At 43.1% G+C, this 25770-nt stretch overlaps 1 pseudogene; it reads right to left on the reverse strand.

The window, feature by feature from the left end:
* Nucleotides 1-1000: 1000 nt before the first annotated feature.
* LOC109276178 (transcription factor BTF3-like) lies at nucleotides 1001-7055 on the reverse strand (annotated as a pseudogene).
* Between the last annotated feature and the right edge of the window lie 18715 nt (nucleotides 7056-25770).

The raw sequence follows: 25770 nt of genomic DNA on the forward strand, positions 1-25770 counted from the left end.
CTTAAAATTTTTTAAAGAAAAAGAACAGGTTTCTAGAAGTCAGTGGCCCCATAGCTGGAGTAGGGGCTTTGATTTTTGTCAAGTTAGGGTACCCTTGGAGTAACTGGGAAAAATGTTGTTCTCTCCTCAGCTGAAACAGATATTTAAGATGAGAAACGATTGGCCACAAAGTTCTTTGGTGTTTGTCCAGTGGCTTTGCTGATAGGTTGAGCTTGGGCTCTAGAAAGGAGATACTGGCTGGTGGGCTACTTAGAGGTGAAGGGGAGAGAGGTAACCTGAAATCTCGTATGATTTCCTGTTTGAGCCACTCAATAAATATTATAGTTAATTAATTAAAAAGGGACTCATCCTATTTTTTTAACTAGGCAAAGAACTTTATTTTTTTTTTTTTTGTTTATTTTATTTTTGAGAGAAAGAGAGTGCAAGCAGGGGAGGGACAGAGAGAGAGGGAGACAGAATCCAAAGGAGGCTCCAGGTTCTGAGTTGTCAGCACAGAGCCCAATGCAGGGCTTGAACTCACAAACCTTGAGATTATGGCCTGAGCCAAAGTTGGCTCTTAAACTCACTTAACTGACTGAGCCACCCAGGCACCCTGCAGATAACTTTATTAACCTGTTTCAAACTTTATTCCCAGGTTTCTTCAGCTTAATTAGCTGCAAAGAATGAATTGTGTCTAAGCAAAAACTGAGCAGAGTTGCAGTGTCCAAGGGGCTTGGGCTTAAGGATCTGGATTTTGTCAGATGCATGAACAAAACTTTAAAAAGTAGTCATGGGACATCTGGGTGACTCAGTCAGTTAAGCATCCAACTCTTGATCTCAGCTCAGTTTATGATCTCACGGTTCCTGAGATCAAGCCCTGAGTCAGGCTGTATGCTGACAGTGCAGATCCTGCTTAGGATTCTCGGTCTTCCTCTCTCTCTGCCCCTCCCCTGCTCCAAATAAATAAATGTAAAAAAATTAAAAACCAGTCATAGTATGAAATAGCAGCCCCTAGTAACTTCATCAAGTTCTATCTTCTTCAGAGGTTGACACAACTCTGTTCCATTCTTGGAAGCTTCAAAACATTCTCCACAAGATCTGGAACTTCATCCTCCTCTTCCTCTCTGGTAGCAAGTGGTGCTTTTCCATCCACAGATTGTGTGAGCAGAGCTTCAGCCAATCTTCTGAAATTAGTCAGACTGTCTGCACCAAGTTGGTTTACCATACTGGGTAGCATTTCTGTCAGATGCTTCCTCTCAGCATGGCCTGTAATGACTGAACTTTAGGGTTGTTAGAGTGGATCAATACCAGAGGTATTGTTTACCCCCAGCTTCTTTAAGGAGAACTGAAGTTTTTTATCATCTGCTGTAACCATTCTGCAAACTACCTCCTCTTTCAGGGAGCTGCTCCTTTCCCACCACTGCACACCTGTGCTTGCAATTTGGCAAATTTCTCTGGGTTCACACCAGTTTCGTTCTGCTCTCTTGTTGGAGCAGAAATGGGACCTCGAGGGGGTGAGGGCTGGCATTCAAGGGGTCTCTGGGGGACCAGCTGAGATTAGGTCATACTCACAGGGACACAAGATGGCAGTTACACAGGATTCACCATATTTTAAAAAAACATTTTAAACAATGTACTTTGAAATAACTTCAAGCTTACAGAAAAGTTGAAAGTACAGTGCAAAGCACTTTTTTTTTCCTGTTCTACTTTGGAGTAGGTTGCCAATGATGCCCTGTCACTCCCAAATTCTTGGGTGTATATTTCCTACAAATAAGGACATTTTCCTACAGAACAACACAACAGTTACAATTGGGAAATTAATGATAATATATTACTATCGTCTGATCCTCAAAGCCATTCAAATTTCACCAACTGTCCCAATAATGTCCTTGAGAGCAAAAAGATCTAGTTGGAACCCTTCATTTAGCTATCATGTGCCTACAGTCTCTTTCGATCTAAAACATTTATTTACTTTTTCTTGACTTTCATGATCTTGACACCTGTGAAGATGATAGACCAGTTACTTCGAGGAATGTCTCTCAGTTTGGGTTCGTCTGGTGTTTCTAATGATTATATTCTGATCAAGCAATTCTGCAGGAATATCACAATATTGAGACCATGTTTTTCACATTGCATTATATCAAGTGGTTCATGATTTTGATTTGTCTCATTACTGGTGATGTTTACTTTGATAAGTTGGTAAAGGTGTTATCTGCCAGGCTTCTCCACTGTAAAGTCAATTTTCATTCCCTTTATAGTTAATCTATATTTTGTATTATGCTGTTCCTCATACAACTATTCATTTATTCATCTATATTAGTATGTACTTAGGAATTTCTACTTTATTCAAGGGTTTGTGATCTATTCCTATCATTTTGATTTTGATGTTCTCATCAATGTTTTGTTGAATGAGCCCCTTCAAACAGCTCTGTATATCTTTGACATGTTCTCATCATTTAAAAAAAAGTGTTTACTTATATATTTATTTAGAAAGAGTGTGTGTGTGAACAGGGAAGGGGCAGAGAGAAAGGGAGAGAGAGAGAATCCTAAGCAGACTCTGTGCTGCCAGTGCAGAACCCAATGCAGGGCTGGAACCCATAAACCATAATATCATTACCTGAGCTGAAACCAAGAGTCGGACGCTTAACCAACTAAGCCACCCAGGTACCCCAACATGTTCTCACCATTTTCTTTCTTTCTTCCTTTCTTTCTTTCTTTCTTTCTGGTGCAAAAATGTGATTTTATTAAAGCACAGGGACAGGATCCATGGGCAGAAAGAGCTGCAGTGGGGTTGTGCAAAGTGACTATTTATATACCGTGTAGTTGGGAGAGGTAAAGTCAAGAGAAAGTTTCCTAAAAGGACTTCCATATGCTAAAGAGGATTTGCAGATTACTGGAAGCCCAGCTATTGTCAAACTAAGGTTGTTTCTCCCTCTAGCAAAGCATTATCATTAAGATAGTAGGGAGTTCCTGGAGATTAGGCTATTGATGAGACATTTGTTTTTTGTTTGTTTTTTTAATTGTCACATGTTTGTTTTTCAGATATACTATTTTATATATATATATATATATATATATATGTATAATTTATTGTCAAGTTAGCTAACATACAGTGTATATGATGTGCTCTTGGCTTTGGGAGTAGATTCCCATGATTCACCACTTACATAAAACATCCACTGCTCATCCCAACAAGTGCCCTCCTCAATGCCCATCACCCATTTTCTCCACCCCCCCGACCCCCACCTCTTTCCACCCTTAGTTTGTTCTCTGTATTTATCTATTTATTTATTATTATTTTTAATATAATTTGTTGTCAAGTTGCCTAACATACAGTGTATATATACAGTGTGCTCTTGGCTTTGGGGGTAGATTCCTGTGATTCATTGCTTACATACAATACCCAGTGCTCATCCTAACAAGTGCCCTCCTCAATGCCCTTCACCCATTTTCCTCTCTCTCCTGACCACCTCCCATCAACCCTTAGCTTGTTCTCTGTATTTAAGAGTCTCTTATGGTTTGCCTCCCTCCCTTTCTGTAACTATTTTTTTCCCCTTCCCTTCCCCCATGGTCTTCTGTTAAGTTTCTCAATTTCCACATATGAGTGAAAACATATGATATCTGTCTTTCTCTGACTTACTTATCTCACTTAGCATAATAACTTCCAGTTCCATCCATGTTGCTGCAAATGGCAAGATTTCATTCTTTTTCATCACTGAGTAGTATTTTATATTATATATATATATATATATACCACATATTCTTTATCCATTCATCAGTTGATGGACATTTAGACTCTCTCCATGATTTGGCTATTGTTGATAGCACTGCTATAAACATTGGGGTGCATGTGCCTCTGTGAATCAACACTCCTGTATCCTTTGGATAAATTCCTAATAGTGCTATTGCTAGATCGTAGGGTAATTCCATCTTTAATTTTTTGAGGAACCTCCACACTGTTTTCCAGAGTGGCTCTACCAGTTTGCATTCCCATCTACAATGCAAGAGTTTCCCTTTCTCCACATCCTTGCCAACATCTCGTTTCCTGAGTTGTTATTTTTAGCCACTCTGACCAGTGTGAGGTGGTATCTCAATGTGGTTTTGATTTGTATTTCCCTGATGATGAGTGATGTTGAGCATCTTTTCATGTGTCTGTTAGCCATTTGGATGTCTTCTTTGGAAAAAATGTCTATGCATGTCTTCTGTCCATTTCTTCACTGGATTATTTGTTTCTTGGGTATTGAGTTTGCTAAGTTCAAAAAAGATTTTCTAATCATTTTTTGAGCACTTCTTTACTACTTTCTGGTCAAAAGGCTGTTCTAGGCTCACCCAGAATCAATAATTTTTTTCCACGAAGTTCTGGTCTTTTTCAGATCAGAAACGTGTTTACAAACCAAAATCTGGGTACTAGGTGTGCTGATTGCTTAAGGATTCCAAGGACCTTTCAGGGGACTGAGACTAAAATCCTAAGTACTGTTTCTGAAAGATTTACTTCATACTTATTTCTGTATTTATATGGAAAACAATGGATTCACACAGTTATCTTCAATTTCAGTCAATGCTCTAAGGTTAATTCTATTTTTCTCTCTTTCCATATTTATAATTCTCTCCTCCAACAATGAGTAACCTGGCTCCCATTATCACCAATATATTTACTTGTTTGATGAATCCCTCTTTGTAAGCCAATCTTCCCACTATTGCCCCCTTTTTGCCAGCCAAATGCTCTCCCTGGTGGGCTCTGCCACTCCAACTAGATCACTACCACCACTTTTCTCCCCATTCCACTTAGAATTTGACACCCTAACCAAGCCACCATCCTGAGAAGATTCCTTCCTCACTCCAACTGGGCTCCGATATCCAAACCAGGTCATACTTCCACGTGAATGTCTTTCTGTCTACATGAGTACACTCCTCACCCTGCTCAGACTCTGATACCATACACCAGGTTACCCTCAATACAGATGTTTTCATTTCACTTAGTCTCCGCTATTCCATCCTGGGCCACCCGGCTCTGCTCCTGCACCTCACTACCATCATTTGCCTTGATGGTCTCTACAGAAATGTTAGGGCAGGGGGAGCTCAAGGTATGTCAAATTCATTTCTTATTGATTCCCATATGCTTATATTCTGTCTTGGATAGATTTGGGCTTTCAAAGCAGTCATATTGAAACCGGTCATTTCCTTCTGGGAATGGATGGTCTGAAAGCCAGATAACTTCCCCAATCTCTGTAAATGATAGTGAGGCCTACTCCCAAGTATATGTAGCTACAATGGTAGTAATTCAGGTGTCACAGGTGTCCACAAGAAGAGAGCAGAGGCAAGACTGGGATGAGAAGAACTGGCACACCAAACAGTGTTGTTGGACCCGGCAGAAAGGATGGGCTTCTGGGCAGCACCTCCATTCCAATAAGAAACTACAATGCCATACAGAGAAATCAAGACCAACATCATTATAGAGATTAAACCCATGTATTAGGGTGTAGGAAAGGCCAAACCATGGCTTGTTATACAGGTGCCAGATACCAAGTCTATGGCAATAAAGCCAATGCTAGGTATTCTATGATGACAGGCCTGAGACTGTTAACCTGGTCATGATTAGTGTGATAAGTAAAAGTGTATCGGAGATCTCACAACTTCCCTAAGTTCAAGAGCTAGAGGGCTCACAAACTCCATAGTAAGTAATACTCACAGCTAAGATTTATTACACCAAGAGATACAGAGCAAAGCAACTGGTAATAGGTGTGCATTGGTAGAGTCCAGAAAGATCCAGCATACACTTCTGATGTCCTTCGTCATCTGAGAATCTTAGGAGTGCTCTCTCTCTACCTGGCAGGGAACTACAGGGACATGTGTGAAATGTCTCTGTCCAGGGAAACCTATTTGAATCTCATCGTCCAAGGTTTATATGGGAGGCTGGTTATGCAGGCATATGGTTCTAGCAACCAACCATAGCAACCAAAATTCTGTACCCCACTGATAGCCTGCATACCCATCATTAATCTTGATGTTTGTGCAAAGCAACCCGATGGTCTGGTATTCTGAAGTCCATTGCTCCTAGTGTATGTGATAAAATCAATTGGTAGCTTCAAAAACTCTGCAAGAGTCACATTCCCAGGGATTGGACAAGAGTCAACCATGGTCCCTTGAGACACCCAAAGAGATATAACCAGACTTGCTTGTTAACTCTTTCCTCTCAGGAGGGCAACAATAATTCCAACTGGATGGTGCCAGAAAGTCAGAAGTTTAAAATATATAACTAAGACCCAGATTTGGTTAATTATGTTTTCTTATAAAATTGACTATCAACTATCAACATAAATACTAACTAATCTCTAATTTGGATTCATAAACTGATATGAAAGCCCAAACAACATTAAAAGAAGTGAGTATACTTAGGCACAAGTCAAGTACCTTCCTCATCCTAGAGAAATTATAAATGGAAGGCATTTTGAAAATGATAAAACAGGGGCATCTGGGTGGCTCAGTCAGTTAAGCACCTGACTTTGGCTCAGGTCACGATCTCATGGTTTGTGGGTTGGAGCCGCACATCAGGCTGGTGCTGACAGTTTGGAGCCTGCTTGGGATTCTCTGTCTGCCTCTCTCTTTGGCCTCCCCCCCATTCGTGCTTTCTCTCTTTGAAATAAATAAATAAACAAAAAGAAAGAAAGAAAATGATAAAGCATTATGTAAGCATGACTGCTGTTAATGTCCTGCAGGAAAGGCTCAGCCCTTCCCCTGAAAGAAGGCAACTTCCCAATGAATGATTTCTGATGCAGATAAAGGCAAAGGATGGTGCTGAGATTTCTCTTGGTTTTCTTCAAGTCATTTTGTAGTTCATCACTGAATAAACCTCAGGTCAGCAGAAATCCTTCACCAGTGGTTGTCTTCCTTTTCTGCAGGATCCTCACTTTAACCTGCCAATAGGGCACCTCCCCTCACACCCTGTGGGAGTCTGAAAGACACATTTGCCATCCATAAAGAGGACATAAAACCTTATTTAGCTACACAAATGTGCCACAAGCTACACTTACCTGCAAAGGGCTGGACCAGATCAGTGTTTTGTACAAGTGATGCATGTTGAATTCATCCAGGGGAATTTTTAAAAAATAAAGACTCCAGGTATACTGAACCAGATTCTCCAGGAGAAGCACTACTGCAGATAGTCAGTAAAGAGGGCTTTCCTAACCTTCAGGTCCCTCCTGTTCCTCCTTTGTGCCCATTATCTAGAAGGCTCTGTGTGTGTCCTCCTTCCTCAAAGAGAGCCAGTCTCCTTCCTGTCAATCAAGAACAAGCCTGGATTCCAAAAGATGCCCCCCAGGGTCTCTCCTGCTCCCACTAGTTGGCCTTCCAGTCTGTTCAAGCCTTGACAGATGTCCAGGGGTCCTTTCTTCCATGATGTCCTCTGGGTTTCCTCTCCCATCCCTCTGTCTTGCCCTATACCCCACCTCCCTCCATCTTGACCAGCCCTCATGGTCAAGGTCAACAAAGTTGGGAAGACCCGGCTCAGGCTCTGTCCTAGGAAGGCATCAGGGGATTCTTAAATTATTCAAAGTAAAGCTTTTATCACACACACACACACACACACACACACACACACACCAGCAGCAGCAGCAACTTTCTCTTGGCAATATCAACCACCTCTCACAGCATAAATAACTTCAAGGAGGCATTGCCTCCCCTACCAGGTAAACCCTCATGGTGACGAGCACACCTCAGCTAGACTACCGGGTTTGAATCCCTACTTACCCACGGTATGACTTCGGTCAGTCACTGAACTTTTCTACACTTCAATTTCCCCATCTGTGAAATGTGATTAGAATAGTGCTTATTTCATGGCAGGTTATAGGATTAAGCAAGTTAACATCTCTAAGGCCCTTGAAAGGTGCCTGAGCCTAGTAAGTGCTGTAGAGTGCTGGCTATTTTTACCACCAGGAATGCAGTTTGGGGAGGATCACAGGCAGTGAAGGGGACCAAGAGCTCACGCAGTCATGTAGCATTCCGCCACTGTTACCTAGTGTTACCTAGTGTTACCTAGTTTACTGCAAAAAGAAGGTCCAATTTACTTTTATTATGGTGAGTGGTTCATGGTTCAGAAGGCTTTGACCCCTTGCCCCCACTGTCCCCAAGTCTAAACAAGCCAGGTGTGGATTTTCTGTCGATAATTCTTTGGCCCAAAACCATCCATTCCCCGACCAACTCGCATTACCAGCTGATGCTCAGACAAGGTGCCTTTCTCAGGGAACTGCGTTTATTTTTCAGGAGAGATTTTCGGAGGCAATTTTCCTTAACCTCACTATTACTATAGCCTTTTTCCAAATCAAAAACAAACATTACATCACTATTTCCCAGTTATATATTTAGCCACTCTAAACATGCAGATATTTGAAATGATCTAATCTGGTTTCCTCATTTTATAGGTATAAACTGAACCCCCAAGGACAACTCATGTATCTGAGGTCCCACAACTAATCGTTGGTATCTGCCTCTTGGCCTGCAGCTTAATGCCTGCCCTATGCACCTCACAGCCTCCCCTAGAATGCTGAGGCCTGAGGGAATTGCTCTCCTGGGCCCCTCACACTGGTGCAAGAACAGGGTTCCACTGCATTTTAATTATTTATTGATAAATTTGAAATCTTTAGGGGTAAAATCATAACGTACCAGGGGTAAAACCAATACCAGAAGGTTGAGAGCCAGAATCATAAATTCATTTCACTAATTTTTGGAGTAGAGATTCTTCTTTAAAAAAGTATTTGAGAAGGGCAAATGAAGAAAGAAGGAGAAAAAACCTCCAGGAAAATTAAGGTCAATTAGTTTAACATCAGGCTGAGAAAATAAGATGTGCAATCCATATTCACCTTGGTGGGAACATCATGAAATGAAGGAGGCAGCATTTCCCTCTGAGATGATAAATCGACTTAAATTAACCAGATTTCTTTGATAAGATTACAAATGTAATACATGGAATATTATGATAAATGTCATATTTCTGTATACAGTGGATGTAGAAAGAAACAAATGCAATTCTCATCTTTTCATCTGGATTTCAGCTAGGGAACCTCAACTCAGTCCTAGATAGGAATTGCTTGTATTCGGGTGATCCTTCAAATACGCCCAGTCAATCATGCCAATGTTGGGTGAGTTAAGTGATTAGCAGAAATGAGGAAGCCATTTCAATTCTGGGCTGGGCTCCCATGTCCATGGCTTCATAGATGCAGTGGGAGAAGTATTCCCATGGTGTCTGTGTCCCCAGCCCTGCAGAAACTGCTGGGGCTGTGGTTGTGTCCGTGGAGCTGAAGCTTCCAGCTGGCATCTTTCCACTCACCAGGGGCCTTTCTCCTAGCAACAGTTTGGGCTTATCATCCTGCAGATCCCCATGGGCTGTTGTGAATCATCCAATGTTATGAAGGTTTTATTGATGCGGTCCAACAGTGAGCGCTGCTTGAACAGTTAGAAGTAAACCACATAACGCTGGGCGTGGCATGCTGTTTATAATCCTAACGTTCGGTCTCCTGCTTTCCAGGTCTCACAGGTAAAATACACAATGATAGGGGTGCCTGGGTGGCTCAGTCGGTTAAGCCTCCAACTTCGGCTCAGGTCATGATCTCGCGGTTCGTGGGTTCGAGCCCCGTGTCGGGCTCTGTGCCGACAGCTCAGAGCCTGGAGCCTGCTTCAGATTCTGTGTCTCCCTCTCTCTCTGCCCCTCTCCTGTTCATGCTCTGTCTCTGTCTCAAAAATAAATAAACATTAAAAAAATTTTTTTTAAAATATGCAATGATACACTTTTAGGTTTTCATTTTCCAGAAACCATAGAACCGTGGATCCTCACATTTCTTAGAATCCTCTTTTTGTAATTTCAGAGAAAAACAAAATCTCCCCTCAGGAACCTTAAATGCATATTACTAAGTGAAAGAAGTCAACCTGAAGAGGCAGCATACTGTATGATTCCAACTATATGACAGTCCTGGAGACGAAAAAGTATGTAGATGGTAAAAAGTTCAGTGGTTGCCATGGGTTAGGGGCTGGGAAAAAGGATGAGTCGGTGGGCACAGAGGACTTTCACTGTAGTGAAAATCCTCTATGTGGAACTGCAATGATAGATACACATCATTTTGCATTTGCCCAACCCATAGAATGTACAACACCAAGAATGAACCCTCAGGTAGACAGACTACAGGCTTTGGGTCATTATGATTTGTCAATGCAGGTTCGTCATTGGTAAAAAATGCACCATTCTGGGGCACCTGTGGGGCTCAGTCGGTTAAGCATCTGACTTCAACTCAGGTCAATGATCTCTCGGTTCTTGAGTTCGAGCTCCACATCAGGCTCTATGCTGACAGCTCAGAGCCTGGAGCCTGCTTCAGATTCTGTGTCTCCCTCTCTCTTTGCCCCTGTCCCTGTTGCACTCTCTCTCTCTCTCTCTTTCAAAAACAAATAAACATTAAAAAAAATTTTAACAAATGCACCATTCTGGTGAGTGATGTGAGTCATGCGGGAGGCTAGACATGTGTGGGGACAGGAGAGATATGGGAAATCTGTTCCTTCTTCTTAAACTTGCTTAAAAAAATAAAGTAAAAACAAATCTTCCCTCCATCCCCAATTTTTTCCCCAAGTCACATGAAACACAACTAAAATCTGATCCTGACTGACAACCTCCCTGTTTTCCCTGTTTCTCTCTCTCCTCTCCTCTCCACGGGGTACATTTCCAGATTTGTTCTTTGTGCACAAAGGAACCATTTCCGCAGATAAGCCCAGCTGGTTCCCATGTGCCAGATCTATGCCAAGCATGTGCTTCTCCCAAGAAATATGCCACAGTGCCAGGCTCTCAGATTCCCTCTCCCTGACTCAAGGAGCCTCTTTAGCCTGTAGCCAGCCCTGACAGTGCCCCACCCATCTCTCTCTCTCTCTCTCTCTCTCTCTCTCTCTCTCTCTGTCACGCACACACACACACACACACAGAAGCCTGCGCTTCTCCAAGAGCTTTTCCTCAGAGTTAAACCCCAGGACCACTCCCTCAACCCATAATAAATGGATAAATACCCCACCTTCCTCACCCCTAAGGGTGACAATTCTCAGCCATATTCCACAGCCTTTTATGTGTCCCCAGCAGAACTGAGCCTCCGTTGCCCATAGTAATCTGCTCAGCCACACACTTACATGCACTAATTGCACCCAGATCCTTGTCTCGCGGTCTGTTTGCGGTGAAACTCAAATTAAAACGGACTTGTTCCTCTCCTCCTCAAAAAACTTCTGACTCTCCATTCTCATCTTCCTTACCACATTTCCATAGAGGCAGTGTCCTGCACAAGGTTAAATGCTGTTCCTTTCCTCTTGAACCTGACTAGGAATGTCCTACCTCCACCTCTGAACCCGAGGTTGCCCCTCTTAGTAGTTCCTGTCCCTCATGCTCAACATACAAATAGACCAACGAAAACCAGCTCCACAGGGTATCTTGTTTCTCTCCCTCTCCTTCCCTCAACTATGCGGTTTAGTGACTCAGTCTGTTTGCTGTTCTTACTCCCCCCTGCCACCCGCTTACTTCCTATGTCATTTCAACCCATGTTCCTTACTTCCTTCTGGAAACGGTTCTCAAACCGGCCTTCTCAGCCTTGTGCCTCTTTGATGTCTCTGTGCACTTGGAGAGTCGATAATCCCCACTTTTCTTACAGGATCTCCTTTCTTGGCATAGTACTCCACATGTTTTCTCAGCCTATCCATTTTACCTCACCCACCTCTTCCCATTAAGGGTGTACTCAAACTCAAGGCTCAGCAGAAACCCCACCTCCTCCATGAAGCCTTTCCTGACCACCCTGGTAGAAGTGACTTCTTTCTTCTGAATCCATTAAGTGCCAAATGTCTTAAATTCTGCCTCATATTGTAGTCATGTATTTTATCTCCCTGTCTACATTACAAGTTCCTTGGGGTCAGAGACTTCGTTAGTATCATTGCTGTCACATACAAACTTAAACAAGAAACTCAATAAATTTCTGTGGAACAAAATGCCTGATTTGCTCTCGAGATAGTTCAACTCCAATAAATTTAACAAATAATATCAAAACTTGAAGGCACTTGTCAGTGTGACATCTTCTCATGTTCTCTTTCTACTCTTTTCTCTGCTGTGATCAGAAACTTGTGATAACATTTACATGTTAAGACTCTTCTTGGGGCGTCTGGGTGGCTTAGTTGGTTAAGCTTCCGACTCTTGATTTCAACTCTGGTCATGATTTCACGGTTTGTGAGATGGAGCCCCACGTTGGGGTCCGTGCTAATAGCAGGGGAGCCTGCTTGGGATTCTGTCTCTCCCTCTCTCTCTGCCCCCTCCCCCCCTCATGCTCTCTCTCTCTCAAAATAAATAAATAAACATCTTTTTTAAAAGATAACATTTAAAAGACTCTCTATTCTTGCCTGGCTCTCTTTGGTTTCTATTATGACTGTCAGTAAATAGCTCTATTATTAAGTACAAATCGCTTTCTTTCTCATCAGTCTCTGGCCCTGGAGATCTGGCTCTTCCCCTGGGATGGGAGGTGCCCAAAGATGCGACTAGGCAACTGTTCAATTTGCTTACATCATAGGAGATGCCCCGGGGCGTAGGGCTGTGTTGATGTTCAGAGATGGGGCCTCTAAGGAGATAATCTTCAACCTCGTGTTTGCTCACAGCTCTCCTCTCTGGCTCTTGAGTCCCCACGATTCACAGTGTGTGACTGCCAAGTACATCCCTGTAGACCGATGGGCTTCCCTCTGCTTCACAACCCAGACTATCTCTAACCTGGAAAAGAATCTCCATTTCCTCTCCCTAAGTGTCTCTCTTCCATTCACATCACTGACAATGAAAACTTAAGCGGCACCTGGGTGGCTCAGTCGGTTGAACGACCGACTTTGACTCAGGTGGTGATCTCGAAGTTCATGAGTTCAAGCCCCGCACTGAACTCACTGCTGTCAGTGCAGAGCCTGCTTCTAATCTTGTCTCTCTCTCTCTCTCTGCCCCTCCCCTGCCGGCATGTGCTGTCTCTCAAAAATAAAATAAAATAAATTATATTTTAAAAAACTTAAGTCATTTTATTGCATAATTGGAAATGACTTTTCAAATGCCAACAGAACCATCTGAGGTATACATTTAAATGAATACGAACGGCTACTGATTGAGTGCAGACAAAGAACAGTCAAGGAGTCTGGGAGCACCAAACCCAGTCTTTGCTAGTTGTGGGGAGAGCAGCACCAGGTTTGGTAAGGGTGTCACTGAATAAGTGAAGGGGTCAGAATTAAGGGCTTCAAAGGTCAGTTTGGGATTTATATCACCAAGTATGAACTTATGAGAATGAAAGCAGGATGAGAGAGGGCTCCATGTGCTGGGCACAGTCCCTTCTACCTCACTTCACAGCCCTTCATTTTCCTCAGTGTCTCTCTCTCTGACCTTCCTCTCTCTCTACTTCAGTCTTGGGGATTGGCTTCCTCAAGGACAAACAAATGCCCCTGGGACAGCCGCATCCCTGGTCTCCCAGTTATCAATGGAAGAGTTGCAACATCCCTCACCACCTCCTCCCCAAGAAAGACAGCAAAAAAAAAAAAAGACATGCAAATCAGTAATGGTTTCTTCAGTGGCTAGGGTCCCAGCTGTGCCCTCATCCCCCATGACTCAGGCAGGTGACAGGACCTCACAGAAACAGGTTTTAGGCAAGGTTCTGCGATGGTTTTGCTGATGAAAGTTTCCAAGGACTTTGGCTTACTTCAGCTCTCCACACACCTATGATTTCAGTTCCTTCAAAAGCAGTAATTAAACGCTTAGGCTCTGACACCAGAAACGCCTGCATTTGAGTCCTTATTCCTCTACGTACTATCTCTGTGACCTTGGGCAACTGACCGACCCACTCAGCTTCCTTCCCTATCAAGAGAGGTGGTAATAATACATACCTCATTCACTTGCTGGGAGGATTGAATTAAATAATCCATTTAAAGTACTTGGCACATTTCCCAGCACATAGCAAGCACACAACATATCTTAGTAATTAATTATATTATTTAGATAAGCAGGTTGACCCACATTTTCCTTCAAATTTCATGAAACCATATTCATTCTAGAACCTGTCCACTCACCCAAGCCTCTGACCCCACCATGCAAATTCGGGAATGCCTTTTGAACCCAGTTGAGGTCCTTTGACTTTCTTGCATGTCATGGAAGTATGATGTGGAACTCTTTTGAAATTTTGTTCCAGTGTCTGCTTTTTTTTCTGATCAAGATAGTTGACCTTGCACAGGTGGCCTCATGTTCTCTCCCAGCAAGCCCAGGGGATAGCATTGTAGCTATGGGTTTAGGTAGGGGAGGAGATGGGGGAGTGGGGACAGAGGGCTGATGCTTGTTGCAGCATCCAGCTCTTGCCCAGGAGGTTCCCTCAGGGCTGATCCAGTTCTGTTGGAGTGCGGGGCAAGTCTAAAAGAAAAATTTTTGAGATTGTTTCTGATGTGGCCTGCCTAAGCCAGTTTGGTCACCCACAATTATTGGGTCCTTTTAAGGATGAATGGATATGGGTCACCACAAGGTAAGTAGGTTTGTTACATGAAACTACCTCTCTTTTGGGCAGTTTGTTACAAATAAATGAAAGCAAGTCTCAAGAGAACTCTGTCACACCTCCAGATATTTACTAGCAAGCTGGCAAATAATAGTTGTAGAGCCTGTTCTGTAAGTTCCATGAAATGGCAGCTCTTTGCTCTCTCCGGCCTGCCATCAAGGATCTTGCATGAAAGTTTTGCTTAAGGTGCACTCAACAATGTCCTCGCAGCAGGATTCAGCAGACGTGGTCAGGACTGGGTGAGAGACTCCTCTGGAAGCCCAGGACCCAGGACTTGGGCACCATTTCAAAGTATACAGACAGCAGGCTTGCAGGGGTAGGAGGATCACAACAATGTAACAATGTTTAAAGCTTGTTCACACAGCTTAAGCCCCTGTCATTTCACCAGTGTAAAATCAGTAAAGCTAATGGTTAAATCCTTGGTGATGATCTGAGATAAGGCTAACTGAAAGGCCCAGAGTTTTCCTCTCTGGAATATGGGCTCCAATATGGAATAGTTTTTCTTTTTTTTTTTTTTTTTAATTTTTTTTTTCAACGTTTTTTATTTATTTTTGGGACAGAGAGAGACAGAGCATGAACGGGGAAGGGGCAGAGAGAGAGGGAGACACAGAATCGGAAACAAGCTCCAGGCTCCGAGCCATCAGCCCAGAGCCTGACGCGGGGCTCGAACTCACAGACCGCGAGATCGTGACCTGGCTGAAGTCGGACGCTTAACCGACTGCGCCACCCAGGCGCCCCTGGAATAGTTTTTCAAATGCCAACTAAACACCCCTAAATTGAAACCCCAGTTAAGAATGAGAAGACCACAATTTACACACACACACACACACACACACACACACACACACATACACAACACCTTTGCTTAAGTACTTAAAAGTAAATTGCAGACCATATAACAGCTTACAGCCTTTCAAATCTCTTTTTATGTTTAAAATTTCCTTTTAATTTTTTTTTAATGTTCATTATTGAGAGAAAGAGAGAGAGAGGAGAGAGCGGAGGAGGAACAGAGAGAGAAAAATACAGAATCTGAAGCAGGCTCCAGGCTCTGAGCTGTTAGCACAGAGCCCCACGTGAGGCTCGAACCCACAAGCTGTGAGACCATGATCTGAGCTGAAGTCGGACACTTAACCAACTGAGCCACCCAGGCACCCCTCTTCTTGTGTTTTAAAAGTAAATTACAAGGCTGCCTGGGTGACTCGGTTGGTTAAGCATCTGACTCTTGATTTTTGACTCAGGTCATGATCTCATGATTTGTGAGTTCGAGCCCCACATCAGGCTCTGCTCAAAGCCTGCTTGGGATTCTATTCCTCCCTCCCTCTCTGCCCCTTCCCCACTCACTCTCTCTCAAAATATATAAACTTTTTTAAAAAGTTTATAATAAAAAGTGAATTACTGCCAGTGTAACAGCTTACAACCCTTCAAATCTCTTTTTGTGTTATCCAAATAGAAAAACACTAGACACAAAGTCATAGAATGAAGATCACACCCAGGCTCAGTATTGTGCCCAATAACATAGCTGGCTACGTGCATGACCCTCAATCCTCTGTCTGCTTACCTGCCATCTCTCTAGGTTTATCCTTCTGTTGGCAACCCAAACCATCTGGGGAAAGTGCCCCTACAGTGACTACATGATAAGATATAGAAAAAAATCAGAGTCTCTTTTTGAGAGAGAGAGAGAGAGAGACAGCACAAGTGGGGCAAGGGCAGAGAGAGACATGGGAACGGGGGATCCGAAGTGGGCTCCACCCTGACAGCAGAGAGCCTGACACTGGGCTCAAAGTCACAAACTGAGAGATCATGACCTGAGCCAAAGTCAGACACTTAACAACTGAGCCCAGGTGCCCCTCCATTTTTTTGAAGTGGAAAAAAACTCAGGGTCTCTTAAAGGGTAGATCTTGGTGCCCTGAGCATCTACTGCAAATGGTTCATGGAAAGGTTACAGGGCAGGGGCCTGGAAGATGTCCCTGAGAAAGGAACCCAGAAGGACACAGTCCCTGGTCATGGAGGAGCCGTGAGTGAACAGAGATTAGACACCTGGATGTGGGAGGAAACTGGAAATCAGAAGTCAAAAAGGAGAAGTGCAAGACACAGTTGATTACATACGACCTTGAACATGGAACATGAACAGATTAAGTGTCCATCAGCTGCCTTTGCTATTCATGACTTTCCAGATTAGCCAGTTCACGTGTGGGTGACTTATTTTTTTATTTTTTTTATAATTTTTTTTTACATTTATTTTATTTTTTTAAAGACATAGAGAGACAGAGCACAAGTTGGGGAGGGGCAGGGAGAGGAGACACAGAATCCAAAGCAGGCTCCAGGCTCCGAGTTGTCAGCACAGAGCCTGTCGAGGGGCTCGAACTCACAAACCATGCGATTATGACCTGAGCCGAAGTCGGACACTCAGCTGACTGAGCCACCCAGGCGCCCCTCAAGTGTGGGTGACTTTTTAGTAAGTAGTGCTGATTATTCATTCTGGAGAACTTTGACCAAGAGGTTCTTACATTTTAGTTCGGTTAGGCTCACCAGGGGAATTTATTTGTAATGCAGATTCCACAGCCCCATGCCCAGATGTCCACATTCAGTATGTATGGAGTGGGACCCAGAAATGTGTATTTTTAAATACCCCAGGTGTTTCTATTGCACACAAACCAACAGGTACCACTGCCCTAGGTTTAGTGTACTTTTTTTTTTTCTGCAACAAGGAAGAGAGCTCTATTAATTATTTAAGTACCACATACTCCATGTAAAATTTGAACAATTCCTAAGAGTGTAAAGGAGAAAAAAAAATATCCAGCTGAAATCCTAGCACCGGAGATGTTTGGTTCTCTTATGAACATTTTAGAAACTATCACCTCAGGAAATGTTTAGGCATCAATGAATATATATACTCTTGTATAAGTAAGATCATATATATTTGGATGCATACGTATTTTAATGCATTCTTTTTCTTTTGTTCTCTTTAGTTACCCTCCCCCACTCCTGCCCGCATCTCTACCACCTGTGATTGTGTGTCTCTTCATATTTTTCTCTGTTTGCATAATCATATAAAAGTATCCACATGAGATTTTTGTCATTATTTGACCAAAATATGTGTGAGTGTGTGTTTTAATATTCACCATATATGTATATACATACGCTGATCTAATGATTCCTTTTAGTGGCCCCGGTGCACGGTACTCCATGATATGGCGCAACAGGAGCATTTGCTGTTTCCCGTACTTTGCCACCACCAACAGTGCTGTAAGAATCATGCCCTGCCCTCAAGGAGTTTATAATATTTTAGGCTCAGCTGTTGTGTTTGGAGGCGGATCCATCAGCTTTTTGTTGTATAACACACCAAAACTCAGTGGTTTAAACTAATAATCATTTGACTCAGAGTGAGGCCTGCTGGGTGGTCCTCCTGCTCTGGGCTGGCTCAGCTCATATCTATTGGACTCCTACATGCATTTTTGGTCAGCTGGTCTCACTCACTGCCACTTGGCAGGCTGTTTGGTCTGGGGGCAGGAGGGCCTCAGCAGGGACATCTTGTCTGCTCTGTGTGGGCCCTCCTCCAGGAGGCTGCCCTGGTTTTTTTCACATGGTGTTCACAGGGTTCCAAAGAGCAGCAAGAGAGCACAAGGCCCAATGTGCAGGTCCTTTTCAAGTTTCTGCTTGCACTTCTGCCACATTAACTTTTCTTTCCCAAAGCAAGACACACGATCAAGCTCAGAGTCAGTATGAGAAATGGCTACTGAGGGGGAGCAGAATTTGCTAGCCCCAAACATTCAACTTTGACATTTTCATCTCAAGGCAATTGAGTGGAAGCAGATACAAGAGAAGCCTCTCTGCCCTCCCCCTATTTGCCTAAAAGCAAGACATAAATTTGTACAGAAGTCAATCACCGACAACCCTAGCCCCTTATCATCCCAGAGAGGGCATGAGAAGACTGTCTATAACTTTACTGGCTAGACCTTACCTTCCTTTGGTGTCCTATATATTTGCCTTTTCATAACTTGCTGCCCGAGAAACTCCCAGTCTTTTTGTTTTGTGTTGTCACTTCTCTGAAAGTTTATTATTTTTGTTCTGATGTTATATAAGCCTAAGTTCTAGCCACCGGTTTGAGTTACTCATCTCTGAGTTTCTCCCATGTGTATATGAAATATACATGTTAATAAACTTGTTTGTTTTTCTTGTGAATTGTCTTGTGTTATAGAGCCCCCGCAAAGAACCCAGAAAGATAGAAGGAAAAAGACTTTCCCCTCCCCTATACTACCCAAGAATATGGATTTAAGGAGGGGAATTATGCTTGCCATTCTTGCTGACAACTTACCACAGGGACTGTCTGCTAAGAGGTTCTACACGGTTAATAGAAAACCAAAAGCCTTGGGAAATTGGCGAATCACAAGAAAAGAACCTGTCATTTCCTGCCTAAAGGTTGGTTCCAACAATGTGACAAAGTCAGCACATTTCTGATGATCTAAGTGTTACAGAACTTCTCACTCCAGGACTCCTGGGACACAGTCTCCAGAAGAGCTGATTGACACTTTCTGGTCTGTTCTCTCTCCCTCCACAAATGCTCCCAAAGGAGAGCTGTCCTGGCAGCTGCTGTCTGCACCTGCTACTATGAGGCCTCAGAAAAGTTCCTTTTTCCTTGGGGCTCATGTATCCAGGGGTTGTATGTGTATATCCTGTGGAGTGACCCATTTAGAGCGAGTCTTTAGTAGAACACCAAGCTCCCACTGGTATTATTTTTCTGACTCTGCACTGCTATCTCTCAGGGTCATCTCTGTTGCCCGCTTTTGACTTTGGTCTTGGGAAACTTGGATTCTAGTCATGTGCATTCTCAGGCAAGTCACTTTATCTCTCTGGATTTCACTCCTTCTAAGAGAAGCGAAGGTCAAGAATGGTGCTTTTCAAGATCTAATGTGTATACAAGTCACCTGGAGATCTTGCTAGAAATGCAGTATTTCAGGCCCCACCCTGAACATACTGAGTTAGCACCTGCTCTTTCACAAAATCTCCTAATCTAAGCAGTTGTTCTCAATGTTGACTGCAAATTAGAATCTCATGGGGAAGCTTTAAAGTAAGGGTGCCCAGTGCCCCCTCCTACAGATTCTGATTTCATTGGTTGGGGTTCAGCCTGGACACCAAGCTCCCTTGGACTTGAAGGAATTGGGAAAGGAAGGACAAGCGGGACCTGGAGAGAGTGCTGTAGGAGACTCAGCCTTTGGTAGAGGAGCTCAGCTGCTGCCAACCGGAAGCCAGCAGGGAAGAGGGCAAGGGGGGTTAATATCACACCCCCTCATTTCCTGCCAGTGCTTCCCATTCATTGAACCCAACTGGATTCCAAAGCACAAGGAAGCCCAGTTGATTCACTCCATAACTGTCAGCCTAGTTGAATGGAGAAGGATGAACAATAGGTCTCAAATGGCAAATAGAAATTACTCAGCAAAGAATGCTTCTCTTGAAATGCAGATTCCTGGGCCCCATGCCAGACTCATTGCAGTAGGTCTTCGGTTTGGAGCTGAGACCCAGAAATCTGCATTTCTACAAAGTTGCAGAGATATACACACTAAATTTGAGAAGGGCTGGGCAAGATAATCTCTGAAGGTCTTTCTATGCTATTACTCCTTACCTAAACTGCTCATTGTTCCCTTATACTCACTGCTACCGTACTTTGCTTGGCTTTTCAACTTGTGTGTTCTGCATCTCAAAGTCTGTTCATTAAACAGTCTGTTCATTAAACAGACTGTAACTACCTGTAACTACATTTCCACCACCTGTAACTACAAACAGAAGTCACATTTTATGCTGATGCTCAGCTTCACACATCACAGTTCTCCATTGGCTTGATCATAGAAAATGGTTTTACTTCAGATCTACTCTTCCCCTCCCCGAGGATTTATAGAGGTCAGGGTGCTTCCCACGTGTCCACAAATGTTCTGTTAGCTGCAGTCGCCACAGTGTTCGCTCTGTCCCTCCTTTCTGGTTCCCATGGGTCCACAGCTGCAGCCCACACCCTTTTGGGGAGAAGCCTCACCACCACCGCTGCCCTCCTAAGAAGGCCGCAAGCCATACCCAGGATGTTATCTCTGGGTGCTGCCAAATTTCCAATCCTTGGGAGTATTAGATTTGACTTGACTTTCATGAAGAGGTGGGGGAAATGTCCACCTCCCTGTCCTGAAACACAGTTTTCATGGCACAAACTGTTAATTATTTTAATTTTTTAAATTTTATTTTAGATAGAGAGAGAGAATGTGGGGGGGGGGGGGGTGGGGAGGAGAGGGGCAGAAAGGAAGAAAGAGGGAGAATCGCAAGCATGTTTCATGCCCAGTGTGCAGCCCATGTCAGGGCTCCATCCCATGATGCTGGGATCATGACTGGAGCTGAAATCAAGAGTTGGACACTCAACTGACTGAGCCACTCAGGCACCCCCAAATTGCTATTTGAAACCACCGGGAGCTTCTGCCCACTGCTGGAGGTGGAGTCTCTATCTTGCCATTGTTGAAGCTGGAAAATAGCTGTATGAGAGTTGGGAACCAGGTGTAGAAACTCTCTCTGGGCTTCAAGGAGGCCTTCCCTTTGTTTCAAATAAGGACAACTCTTGTCTCATTGTGGAAACCTCAAATCAATAAAGTAAATCAAACGAAGATGTTTCAGACTGAGACGTTAATTAAATATTTTCAACTATGTCAGTTGGGTGGATCTTTAGCAGCACTATAATTTTGCTGATATTTTGTAAAATATGTATTTTGACTGGACCGTTCCTGAAAAGTATTGGATTTTTTTTTTGAAAAGTGTGTGTGTGTGCATGTGTGTGTGCGTGTGTCTATGTGACTTTTTTGCTCAAGTATTTGCTTTCAGGACATCATGAGATGAGACCTCACCAGGCATATTCTTCTTTTCATCTCAACTGAAGGAGAAAGAAGGAACTTGCCGACACTGGACTGGGCTTAGGGCGGAGCCGGCAACACCAAACGGCTGGAATTCCACACCTGGTGTTACATAGGACTAGTGATTCAGACTGGGAGAAATATATGATCAGCCCTTATGCCTGCCCCACCTGGGCCACACACAACCACCCGACACCCTGTGTGGAGGCTGAGTGATATCCCACCTTCAATTATCCTTCTGCAGAAAAGGAGGGTGGGATCCAGGGCTCTGGGCAGGGGACTTATGCTCTGGGGCTTCCTGGAGGCTGGGGGCTACAGAAAGCAGCAGTCAGTTGGAGACTTCCTGAGAGAAAGCTCACTCACAGTTTCTAGGAGCAGTGATGTCCGATACTGGATTTTGAGGTTTTGTTTTCTGCATTGTATTTCCTTTCGGTCTCAAGCCTTCAGTCAAGTTGTGTTACCATGACAACCTGGAGTTAGCTATACTTCAGAGTCATGCCTGTCCAGCACTCAAGAGCATGGTGACAGCAGCACAGTGACAAAGTTAGCAAGGACCGACGGCAAAGAGACAGGGAAGGGGGCTCAGGGTGGAAGCAACAACCAAAAAAGAACATTTCCAACACATATGGACTCATCATAGACTCTCAGAAATATTGGGAGAAGGGAGCCCAGCAGACTGGGCTTTCTGCAGTGAGGCAAATGGCAAACTGGGCTAGTTGGGTGGAAAAGTTTACCACCCTTCCACTACCTCATCACCAAGGCTGAAGAACTTGACATCTTCAGCTATCCTTGTTTCCTCACGTCCTATACAGCCCTGCTTCTGCCTGGGATCTGACAGAACCCTTAAGCCCAATTTCATCATCTTCTCACCATTGCCCTCTGCCCTGAATCTCATAAGAAACAATTCCATCCATTTCTAACCTCCTGAGCACAGTCCAAGGGACGAAAAAGGGAGTGAGTACAATGGCTCTCTCCCTCTTCCTCCACTTCCTACCATCTCCTGGGATTATGCAAAACTGTCCTTCCTCTCAGGGCTACAAAACAAAAGTCCTTGTGCACATAAATGGATTCACACAGAAGCAGCTCAGCCAGCTCAAAACCATGTGTTGCATTTATCACTAGCTCTCTAATGGACTCTTTTTGGTGGCCTCGAGGGGAACTCTAAGGGCAGCTTCACCCCTTCACGTAGGGTACATATTTCTGCCCAGGAATGTGCAAGAAGAGAAAGACCTTGTGTGGCAATTTAAAGATGAATCGCAGGGACCTATCACACCAATCACCTGTCTCAGTATGGACATCCCCTTCTCAGGCAATCCTCATCTGAGCACCAAGCAGCTCTTCCCAGGGTGTCCAGGCTTCCCTCACTGGGCCCGAATCTCTACTGCTCCCAATTCTCGAGGCCAATCTTGCACCATCCTGTCCCTGGCCACCACCTTAGATGTCATCTCCCACTTCCTCTCTCTTCCCACATAGTCTCATCCCCATTCTGCTCTGTATTTCCTCTCCAATGACCCTTGCCTTCCCCTTGTTTCTTCAGGAAACCCTATTCCCTCACAAACAAATGCTTTTATGTTCTTACGTGTTAACCCATTTATGTAGTCAGACAGCAATATTTTTAGAGAGTCCATAAATGTAACAGGCATTGCCTTGTGTATTGAGAGTATAGTGATAAATACCATAAACAAGTGTCTGCTCATGGGGCTTACGCTCTACTGGGGGACAAATAAAATAAATGAGTAACAGTAAATAAATGAACAAGAAACTTTCAGACAGTGATAAGAACTTTGATAATGGAATAGAGTGATTGGAGGCACAGAAAGTTTGCTTTCTTAGATAATTTGATTAGAGAAGGTCTTTCTAAGAATGTGATATTTGACACAGATCTAAATGGCAGGAAGAACTCAGCCATGGGGCAGTTTCAGATTGAAGTTCTCACTCGATAGATCGGCACCACTATACATTTGTCATTTCTAACCTTGGATGTGCCCTTAGAACATTCTGACAATCCTTTTATGTATGTTGGCCATACACTCCTCACATGCACTGCTCACTGGATATTCAAAATGTTCTCAGAATCATATCCATCCCTGCCTTCTTATCTCTCAAGAGAGTCTGTCTTCTACTTCACAGAGACAACTTGAGAGTGTCAAGGGACATCTCTCTCAATGTCCTGCCTCCCTGTACCTGCAGGTACTACTCCTCTGAACCCATATTTTCTCCTTCCTTCTCATCTCTGTAAAAGTGTCCCCTTCCCACTTTCTACATTCATTATGTTCTGGATCCCATATCCTCCCATCCCCTCAAGGACATCACCAACCTTTGTCTATAGTTTCAACTTTTCCCTCTAGACTGGCTTCTTCCATTCAGCATAAAAAAAATGTTCACATCCCTCTGTTCTTAGCAGGAATACATTCTCTCATGAACTGCTGATGGCCGTGTACGTTGATTAAAATAAAAATAACAACAATAATATATTTCAAAAGACTTAGCCTTTTGCATAAATTTTGAAGTTTAAACATTTTTTAATATTTATTTATTTTTTGAGAGAGAGAGAGAGAAAGAGAGAGAGGGAAAGTGTGTGTGAGCAGGGAGGGGCAGAGAAAGAGGGAAATAGAGAATCCAAAGCAGGATCCGCACTGTCAGCACAGAGCCTGACTAGGGCTGGAACCCACGAACCTTGAGATCATAACCTGAGCTGAAGTCAGACACTCAATCGACTGACCCACCCAGGTGCCCCTGAATAAATTTTGATTCTGTAATTTTACTTCTAGAATTTATCATGCTTGGGCTCAGAGACATAGTAATAAAAAGAACCACGTGAGTGCTATTTATAATATTGAAAAATTATAAAACCATAATGTCCAATAATAGGAGAGATTTTTAAAATAAAAATTATATAGACGTATAATGGAACACTCTCCATTGCCATTCAAGATGGCATTGTAGAAAAAGTAGTTAGGACAGTATATATTCATGATATATGGAAACACAAAAAGTAGCCTACATTAAATATTACCATTTTAAGAAGTATGTTCCTGGTTTTAAAAAGACCATATCATATATACCAAAATGTTAATAGTGATAATGTAGGAGAGAAGGGATTATATAAAGCAGTTCATATTTTAATGTCCCAAATGCATGTTTTAAATTTTCTATACTAAGAATATAAGGGTTACTAATGAGGGGTGAATTTATTTTCATATTCCTCCTTTGTTCCTCTATATCCCTTAATCACTTGTCTTCTTTCAGAGATAAGCTTTTCCAGTGAGTAGCTTTCTCTCATGTGTCCATTTCCTCCTCTGCCATTCTCTTCTCAATCCACTACACTCTGTCTTCTGACTCAACCATCTCCCTGACATTCCAGTTGCAAATTCAGTCATTCCCTTTGCTGTCTACATCTTCTTTCACTTCTGTGCATCATTTAATATCATTATCTATTATCTCCTTGAAATTCTAGCCTCTTTGGATTCTGCAGCACTCTGGGTTTCGATCCCTTTTTTCTGGCCACTGCTTCTCAGTCTCTTTTTAGGTCTCTTTTCAGACACCTACCTCTTAAATGTTAGCATTTCCTAGAGTTCCATCTTTGGTCATATATTCTCATTCAACACATTCTTCTGGGTAATTTCAAAGGCACACACAGCTAACCGTTCCAACCATGTGCCTCCAGGTGATGGCACCAGCATAGTGTAAGCAACTGCCCACCAGATAGTTTCACCTGAAGGTCCTACACATTCCTCAAAATCAACATGTCCCTAGCAGAACTCACATTTCCCTAAGAGCTTCCCTCGTATATTCACTATTTTGGATAATGACTTACCCTCTGGTCATTCAAGTCAAAAATCTATAAATGGCCCCAGGCCCCTTTCTCCTACATTTCCCCAACCCTACACACATTAGTCTATTTTTTAAATTAGGGGTTCCAAACCATCACCTCTCTTTCAAGATGCTTACTCCATATGACCTCTCTCAGTAACTGATCTTGCCTTCTCAGAGAAAATTAAAACTACCAGTTAGAATTCCTTCACCTTCCATGCATTCTCTACCGTGCTAGAAGCTGGAGATATAAACATGAAAAAAACACCTGGAGCGTCAAGTCTATTGAGCATTGAGGATTTGTTTGAACATTAGGAAAGATTTTTTTCCCCAACTGGTGTACATTATATTAATGTTTAAATAAGACAAGGTGTAACCTGTTTGGTCAGATTCAAGGATAAGTTTGAATTGCATGATTGAAAATGGCTAAAAGTCAAGGCAATAAAATGTGGCATAAATATCTGAAAAAGTTTCTGTAAAAATCTTAACCCCTAAAAGTGCACAGCTTGCAACTTGAATTCTAGATTGTTAATTTGTAT

This window comes from Panthera pardus, unplaced genomic scaffold (genome assembly GCF_024362965.1).
Source record: "Panthera pardus isolate Hobbes unplaced genomic scaffold, ASM2436296v1 HiC_scaffold_6, whole genome shotgun sequence".
Lineage (NCBI taxonomy): Eukaryota > Metazoa > Chordata > Mammalia > Carnivora > Felidae > Panthera > Panthera pardus.